Below are 8,612 nucleotides of genomic sequence, written 5' to 3'. Positions count from 1 at the left end.
TGTCTGTGGTGGTACTGCTTGTCTACTTTGTTGAAAGTGTTTTCTTTAAAACACTGGGCAGGAACTGCCAGGTGTACTCCTGTAGTAGAAAAGCTTTGGGAATGCTTTGAGATGATATTTGGCTTTGCCTTCATTTTCACATCTACTCTGGAGCAGGCACTGTGAGAGGTTAGTGTCAAATGATGGCAAACACAAAGACTGGGTGCCATCATAGAACATTTTTAAAATTCTCTTTTTAAGCAAGAGCCGACTTGTGCATGCGGTGGTACTTTTGATAGCTGGAGCTCTGTAGAAAAACAAAAGAAGCAAATAATATATCCAGATCTAGGGCCCAAGTTATTTTGGGCTGTGTGAGAGTTGGCTTATGACTGAAAGGTAGAATCTAAAAGTTAAGCTCTAGGCAAGGATCTACTAATACACTTGGTGATAAACTAGCCCTGACTCAATCACTCATAAACTTCAGCTGGAAAATTCTGTGACTGTATAAAAAATTATTTGTATTTTTATAAGTACTTCAATTATTTTATGATGTAATGAAACATGAGCCTTTTATTTTTGAGAGAAACTGAACATATTTTGGTTCTTTTTTCTTACCCCACTCTACCCATAGAAAAAGCCCCTTATTTTTTTCTGGATAGCAAATAATATGTCGATTAGGTTACCGTTAATAGATCAAAAATTGGGATTAGGACCTGGGCAAGCAAATTCTGAAAACTTTGACTGGTAGGATATTGGTTGTGGGTTGTTATAGATTTCCCCCATGGATTTGAAATTATGTTGTGAGAACATGAATTAGCCTTCCACATAATTATGGTCAAAACTTATGATTGCAAGGTTATATGTATTATTTTTTTTATAATTCTTCTGGTTCCATAGGAGATGTTGTATTTGGAACTGTTGCCTTCTTATGTAGGCTGTTGTCCCTTAAAAATGAGATTTTAAAACTGCTTTTTGTATTTCTTTTAGTCTTACTGGTGAGACCTTGGTGAAATTACCCTGGGATAAATTTTTAGGCTCTTCAAGGAGTAGCCTGTGACCTGACAGAACTGGAACTTATTACAATGAGCATGTAATCAAGGTAAGCCTAAAACATAACTTGAATAAAACACCTACAGCCGATATTGCAGAAACAAAGTTTTAAAGGTGGCATGGATTGAATGTCTTTTTTATTTAAATGCTTTCTGTTCGCAATTATGAGCCCTGCTGGGATAATCTGGCTTGTTTTGCTAGTATAATAACACTAAGTTATCAGGTATGTTACTTTTTACAGTCTGGTGGCTTTTCTGAAACGATTCTCTCTGAGCTCTTCTGGCATATAAGCAGTTTTGCTGAAATTATAGCTGGTTGTCTACGAAGTTGCTGGCTAATAAGTCTTTTTGACTTTGTTTTGAAGCACTTGATTTATTGCCCTAAGAAAATTATATAGGGAGTTGGTTATTTTCTTGACTCTTTCAATTGCTTTTAAATCTGGATCTAAAGGCTTTTAAGTATGACATGGATATTCTGCCAATATTATGGTTTATACAAAAAACCCTTGTCATGGCTTTGCCTAACTACAAAATCTTCTAACCTTAAAAGTATAAGATGGAGCAAAGCAACATAATGTTTGTCTTGCTTTTAGTAGATGTAAATATCATCAAGAAAAGAGAATGTGTGCCACAAACAACACATAATTGTTTTCTGTCCCAGTGTAAGCATCTGTCCTTAAATAATAGTAGCAATTGTAGAAACTTTCTGATTGTGGACAGTTACACAGCTTGTTCAGAGAGTATCAACAGACCACTGCTTCCTGTTATTTCGTACAAGTACTTTTGGTTATGTGAGGTTGTGTTACGTGCTTGTAAAGTAAGAGAGTGCTGTTTTTACTGCCTTGAGAATTGGTCTCATGCTTAGTAACTGTTTGGCTGTCTGGAATCTTTTCTGGGTTGCTAATTTGGTAATTGGCTTGAAACTGACCTACTGCATTTACCTCTGTAGGCAGAAGGTACTCTCTCCTTGATCTTCTTTTCAAGAATGGCAATGGCAGTGTGTTGGCCCAGAATAGTATTTATTCCCCCTTCTGCTCACATGGGGATTAATTTTTTAAGAAGTACTGGATGTTAATAGGACTTTAGCTTCCTAACTTTGGCATTTCATTATGTCTTCTGGTTATTCCTACAAAACTAGTTTGTCTTCCACTAACAGTATTTACTTGGCTCCTGGTATTTCCTAACTGAAAATGTACTCTGAGGCTTTCATTAATGCTTGTTTGGTGTTATGTTTTGAAAGTGACATGACCTAGAAATATATTATCAGCCAGGTACTTCAACTGCCACACTATCTCAGAGAAATTATGAAGAGTAGGTGTGGGTGGAATGCACCATAGCTAGACACTGAAAGGGAGAATGCCATATCCTATTTGAACTCAAGGACAAACTCTAGCAAGGCAAGCAGCAGCTGTTCAAGCCAAATTAAAATTGGGAAAAACAGCAGCAGAAAACTGACTAATTAAAAAAATGAAAACACTTCTGATGCACTGAAAATGCTTAAGGAAGAACTTTACCCCAAATTACCCAAAACATAATTGAAAATGCATTTCTCTACCAAAAGTTTTTTCAGGGAATTATTTATGATCCCTCAAAGACACATATATAGTACATGCCAAGTAAGTAAATGGTTAAGTAAAAGTAGACTAAAAAACGATAATGCTGTTGTAGATGGGGAGTGTTTGGAATCCCTGTAAGAGCTTGTATTCATTAATTATATAGTTAGGCAGAAGTAAAATAGAAATGAATTGTGGTTCCTCTTCCAAAGAACATAAAGGGAGACAAAGGTTTTAAATTATTCCAGAACATCAGAATTAAAATTTTTACTGTGGATATGGATTCAAATTTCTGCTGCTCTAGATCTGGAGCACAGAGGGGCAAATGTAAAATGACTGCTCAACTGCTGGCTGCAATTGCTGAGTTAGTTTTGCGTCCTTTGATTCTGCTGTCTTTTAATTTTTTTTTAAGTTTTAAATTTTTGTTTGGATGCAGAACAAAACCGTAGAAACTGCATTTTCTTATTTTCTGGCCAGGACTCATTTAACAAAACTTGTTTTAAAATGGTCTTTTTCCTTTTTTACTATATAACATTTTAGTGTTCTTTTCTAGACTTCATTCACGCTTGGAAATCTGTAGCTATGAAATACTGTAACAGGAGTTGCTTTTCTTCTTTTCCTGCTTTTCTTTCACGACTCCAGCCCTGCCTTGTGTGATAGTAGAAAGCTCATCAATATGCCTGCTCTCCTGAGATTTCTAGTTGCAGCAAAAAGTTGAAGCTTATGTGTTAAGTCAGATCCAGCTGTTTTGAAGTTCACCTTTGGAAATTGAAAACTCCATCTGGCTGAGGTCCATAGCTGAAAATACTTCATGCTGGTTTATGAGCGAGTTGGCTAATATTCAGTAAAGGAAATATTAAACAACAAAAAAGTGAAAGCATTAAAGCTATGATACCAGCTATGATCATTCATGGATAAATGCTTTCAGCTTGCACATGACAGGTGCTGTGTCAAGCTGTGATCTGTTCCTTCATTTGGTGGTTTGGTGGTCATTCTACCTGTTGCTTTTTAGCTGGGAAGAGTGGGGTAAGCTGTATCCCCCTCTGCAGCTGTTCTTGTGGTGTAATTGGACTGAAGACTAAGTGAAGAGTTAAGATGGAAAGGGCAGTTAGAAGAAAGTGTAGAGGAAAGTCAGCTGTGTGGGGGACAGTAGGACTTCCTGTGGTAATTTTTTTGCTTACTTAGCAGGGGTGATGGTGAGGCTCAAGACCTCCTACTGAAAGAACCTCTTTTGAGGAAAGCACTTTCTCCAAGTGTCAGATGGAACACTTGGTTCATTTGGTGCCTCCATCTGTTCTGTTTTGACAATTTGCAGGCTTGTGGCTTGTGTGAGTAAGCCTTTCTATTTAGATATAACATTAGTGTTCATAACTTCCACCGTACTTGAATAGTTGAGCTCAGAGTCAATCTTCATGTGTTATTTGTTACGGCACAACAATTCCTGATAACCTCATTTCAAGTATTAAGTTATGTGGCTTCAAAAACAAGCTGTGTGCCATGAAAAGTTTATATAAAGTAGGTAGTTTGTATTATGCTGTGCTATCCTTGTTGCTTTAAAGTAATTCCCAGAGTGACCAGATTAATCAGAAGCATCACTGAAGCATTTTAGTGACTTGGATTAATTTTTCATGAATTCCTGTTGTGTTGATGTGGTAACTTCAATAGTTTAGAAAGCTAGCTTGTGAAATGCTGCCACAGCCCCACTCCCCCCTAGGCTGCGAGTTCCCACCACTGCTGTAGTTTTCCATTGAGGCTATTTTTCTGGAAACACCCCTGAAGCCAGATCACTAAAGTCAGCAGAGTTAAACAAAAATTAAATTTTTGGAGGGCTGCAATCTGTGGAGGATGTGTGAGACAATGACCTGCAAGCCTGCTTTGCAGAAATAACAAATCCTGGAGTGTGGCCTGGATTCCCCACTGTGTACTGACGGAGATGCTTACAGTGTAGTTTTTTTATTTGTTCTAAGGCACTGAATAAAATTATCCTTATTACGACTGCAACTATAGCAAGAAGGCATAGCTACAGGCCTCAAAAGGGTGTAACCTGTGTCCTCTATCCAAGCAAACAAATATTTTAAGTCCCAATCTGTGGAACTCAATGCAATCAGGTGTAGAAGTTTGGTTTAGAAATGTTTCTTTGAATTGCAGTATGCTCAGGGACATGTAAATTAGACAGATATAAGAAAATACAAATCGTCTTACAGCAAAGAGAAACTAGTAGATGATAGAGGATAGTGGGAGGAAACAAATCCCATAACTGCCTATGTGATGTCTCCTGTGATTCTTGCCACTGATCAGACTGCTGAGGTATCTTGAATTAGAAGTGTTGGTATGTTCTGCCACAGTGAGGTTATTCAAATAGTACTAGTGTACTAGCTTTCTTTCTGTGTATTACTATTCCAGGCTACTATGCATTGGTCTATTATATGGCTTGCTTTTTCAGCCACTCTTGCCAACATTTCAGTTGAAAGACAGTTTGTTTTCCATAGGAATGGATGCACCTCTCACTTGCCCTGCTCTCTGTCCTTAAGTGGTATCAATAGCTTTTGTTGGCAGTAATAGATTATCTAATACTGATTATGATCCAGCTAAGGAGAGGTGATGGCTCTTAAACATCTTGCACACTTCAAATTATTTTCTAAGGTTTTGTTTTAAATCTTTGTTTCAAGTTGGTAATCAGACATGTAGAAATGACAGTTACTCAGAAATGACATTACTAAAAACAATAAATTAGGCAATTATTTACTCTCAACAGGAGTATATTTTACTGCTTAAAAAAATCAAATGTTTTTTTCAAATTGCTGGTGGATTTGGCTGCAGACTGAAGAGTAGGTGCTATGGAAAATTCCAGGAAAAGGTGTAAAATGATGAGTGAAAAATGTCAAGGGTAATATTTGTTTAATGTGATTTCATTCATACGTTTATATCCAAAAATGTCTCTTTAGACCGTCTGGGAGTTGTACTGTTGAGTCATGTTAGCCCTTTCCTTTTTTCACATTTACTCCATTTTGTTTGTACTTCCCAAATCTATTTTATTTTTCTCATTTTCTTTTACCCTGCTGGTTTGTTCTTTCTTGGCTTTATTTTTAATTAGTTAAACAGAAGTGGCCTTTGACATAGCAAAGATTATGAAAACAGTGGGACATTGGTTACTGCTTTGAAAGAATAAAGCAAATATTTTTGTGTGCGTGTTCTCCTTTGTCTGTTACCTCTCTCCTGGGGTTGTATTGTCAGTGAGTGAAGTAAAGGAGCCTCTTGGAGGGAGCAAAGGGAGTTTATTCAGAATCTTACTTAGTTTTCTGTGTATTATGGCTAGAGGCCCTAATAAATTTTAGTTCCACTGTGCTGAGCAAAGCTACAAATGCATAATGATAGCCTCTGAAGCTTACAGCATGAAGTATTATGATAGACCAGACCTGGCAAGGAGAAGAATTTTTTAATTTTATGCATGCAGATCAACAACCAAGGATTTGGAGCCAGCATCTAATCGTGTTTAAGATCTCTTGAAAATCTGCCCTGCTACGATGGAAGCTTCTGTATGAAAGCTAGCCTCCTGGAAATCTTGCCTTTTATAGTCATTTCAGGGTCACAGGGGGAGACAGTGACATGAGGTCTGACAATGTTTCCCAGCTCTGGTGCCAGTCCAGCATTGTAAGCTTGAGAATATACCCTTTCACTCACTCCAAACCTCGTCATATCCAGGACCAAATGTGGTGAGCCAGTGCATGTTTGGTCTTAATTTGAGATTTGTGTTGCATTTCATTTGAAACTGCAGCATTTCATCATGACCAAAGGTGGTGGGAATTGAGATGTCTGATTTTGTTGCAAATGACCAGTAGAGCTCCCTGAATAATAAAGGCATGCATACTGTTCCCTTGCTTGACTTAAAAGTTGATACTGAGATTCTGCTTGTTAAGTAAAACTTAAATTTTGGCAAAATGAACATGCAAAATAGTCGCAGAATCCTGCATCTGTCTGTATGTTTCTCTGCAAGGGAACCAGTTAGCCTCAAAGAGGTTCAAGAGTGTTTCCTCAGGGATTTACCAAAAGAGGGAAGACCTATACTTTTGTTGCCTTCCTAGAGAAAGCTTTTGGGAATTAACCATTGCTGCTTGTCACAGGGGAGAAGTATTAAGTGCCTTGTGATTTGCATAGAGGGATCTTCACAGGTTGCCCAGAGAGGCTGTAGCTAGAAAAACATTCAAGGTCAGGTTGGATGGGGCTCTGAGTAACCTGATCTCACTGCAGGGGAGTTGGACTAGATGACTGTTAAAGGTCCCTTCCAACCCAAACCATTCTATGAGTCGATGTTCTTTTGAATTTTGTCTGCTGAAACTGAACAGGCCCGTTGCAGGTGACCGAAAAGACTAATTTTCCTTATCCTGGCTGTACAACCCTCAGCTCTGAGAGGTATTACATTTTAAGCATAACTCATGGCCTTCCACAGTTTGAATACAATGCAGCATGACTAACGAAAGACTGGAAATGAGCATGTGCCACATAAAATAACAGGATTCATATATTGTATATGTGAAAGTGTACATGAAATGTCCAGTGGATTGCTAAACTCTGAGGTTTTAAATCATGATCATTAATAAATACTAATCTGTTTTGTACTCAGTCACAGTAGTCATACATGTTAATGTGGTCTCTGCTTTCTGGGCCTCAAAAATCAAGGATGGAATTGGAGTTCTACTTTGCAGAAGGCCTTGAAGCGTCAATGAACCTCTAAGGACTCAGTTTCCTGCAGCTAGTCAGCAGCTTGAATTTGAAAAACAGCAAACAGTCTGTTACCCTGCTGCTGTAGGTAGAAGCTAGGTGGTGGTATACAGAAGTGGAACACTCCATGCTCCATGGAAATAATGTATGTTCTTATGAAGATGCACTATGAAAGAAGGCTAATAACAGAAGCACTGATTCAGCTGTAACAATGCCACTCCAAAGTGCCCCCTGCTGCCTGATTAGAGTTCTTAAGAAATGCAAACTTTGAAGCTGTATAAAGAATTTTAGAATATAAAGCTCCACACTTTGAAGATTGCACAGACGGGAGCTAAAACCAAAGGAAATACACTCAGTAGGAAATTGTATTATCTGGGTTTTTTTAGCAGTGACCAACTACAATCACTGACACACTTTCTAATGTATTCTAAGGTGTTTGCCAATGTAGGCTGTGAAGACTGTAAAGAAGGGTTCAGAGATAACGACCTTCTTATCAGCCCTGTTCATTCCAGAGCCTTTATCCAATTCACATACCTGGATTTCAGTATTTCTGCAGAATGAGTTTTTTGCTTCTGCTTTACAACTAGTGGCAGGAGTAAAGTGCCAGTTTATTTTACTGAACTGGCAGAGGAGGGCCCCATTTAGTCTCAGTTCTTGCCCTAAACCTTTGTCAGTCGTGAGAGAAAAGGTGGGTGAAGCTCAGGAGAAGAAAGGCCATACAGACTGTTCCTGAGAACATAGTCTTATCATCCAGCTCTGAATGTACTCGACAAACAGAAAGGACACAGAAAAAAGAGCTGGAGTACAGAAAGGAAGGTTGTATGCCATGTGTAACTGATCCAAGCTTCAAAATCCAGCATTCCTGCTCAATACTTCATTAGCTGCTTGAGTTAACTCTGAGAAGATTTGGGACATGATTAATTTTTAGTCTAAACATGGGCCTGGAAGCATGGGGTTTAAGCAGTGGAAAAGCATCATTTAAAGTAGTATAGTAAAACTACTGTGACTTGGTAGCTGTACTTTCTTTGCATGATAGCTGACATAGGTGGATATTGGGAATTAAGTTGGAATTATTTTTGAATAACTCAATGACATTCAGAAACTATCATATTTCTACTGTTCTGAGGGAAGTAAGTTTGTATGTTTATCTAGTTTATGATGGCCAAATATGTAGTTTCTTGGAATTAAAGCGAGCAAATGTACCCTGTGCAATTCTAACCATCCCCTCTAATGTTTTTGTCCGTTGTTATCGGGAAATCCTTCTACATTTGCATCTAAAACATTATCTGGCCCTTGTTTGTTTTGAACAGTA

At 38.1% G+C, this 8,612-nt stretch overlaps 1 long non-coding RNA gene across 7 annotated transcripts in view; it reads left to right on the top strand.

Moving 5' to 3' along the window:
- Window positions 1-8,612, top strand: part of LOC119157794 — a 786,943-nt gene that overhangs the window by 866 nt on the left and 777,465 nt on the right. For all 7 annotated transcript variants that reach the window (XR_005107674.1, XR_005107672.1, XR_005107670.1 and 4 more), the window contains exon 2: window positions 967-1,078. This is a non-coding gene — a long non-coding RNA (uncharacterized LOC119157794). The remainder of the gene's footprint in view (window positions 1-966; window positions 1,079-8,612) is intronic.

This window comes from Falco rusticolus, chromosome 15 (genome assembly GCF_015220075.1).
Source record: "Falco rusticolus isolate bFalRus1 chromosome 15, bFalRus1.pri, whole genome shotgun sequence".
Lineage (NCBI taxonomy): Eukaryota > Metazoa > Chordata > Aves > Falconiformes > Falconidae > Falco > Falco rusticolus.
Note: the sequence above shows the minus strand (reverse complement) of the source record. Positions and strands in the feature narration are given on the sequence as shown.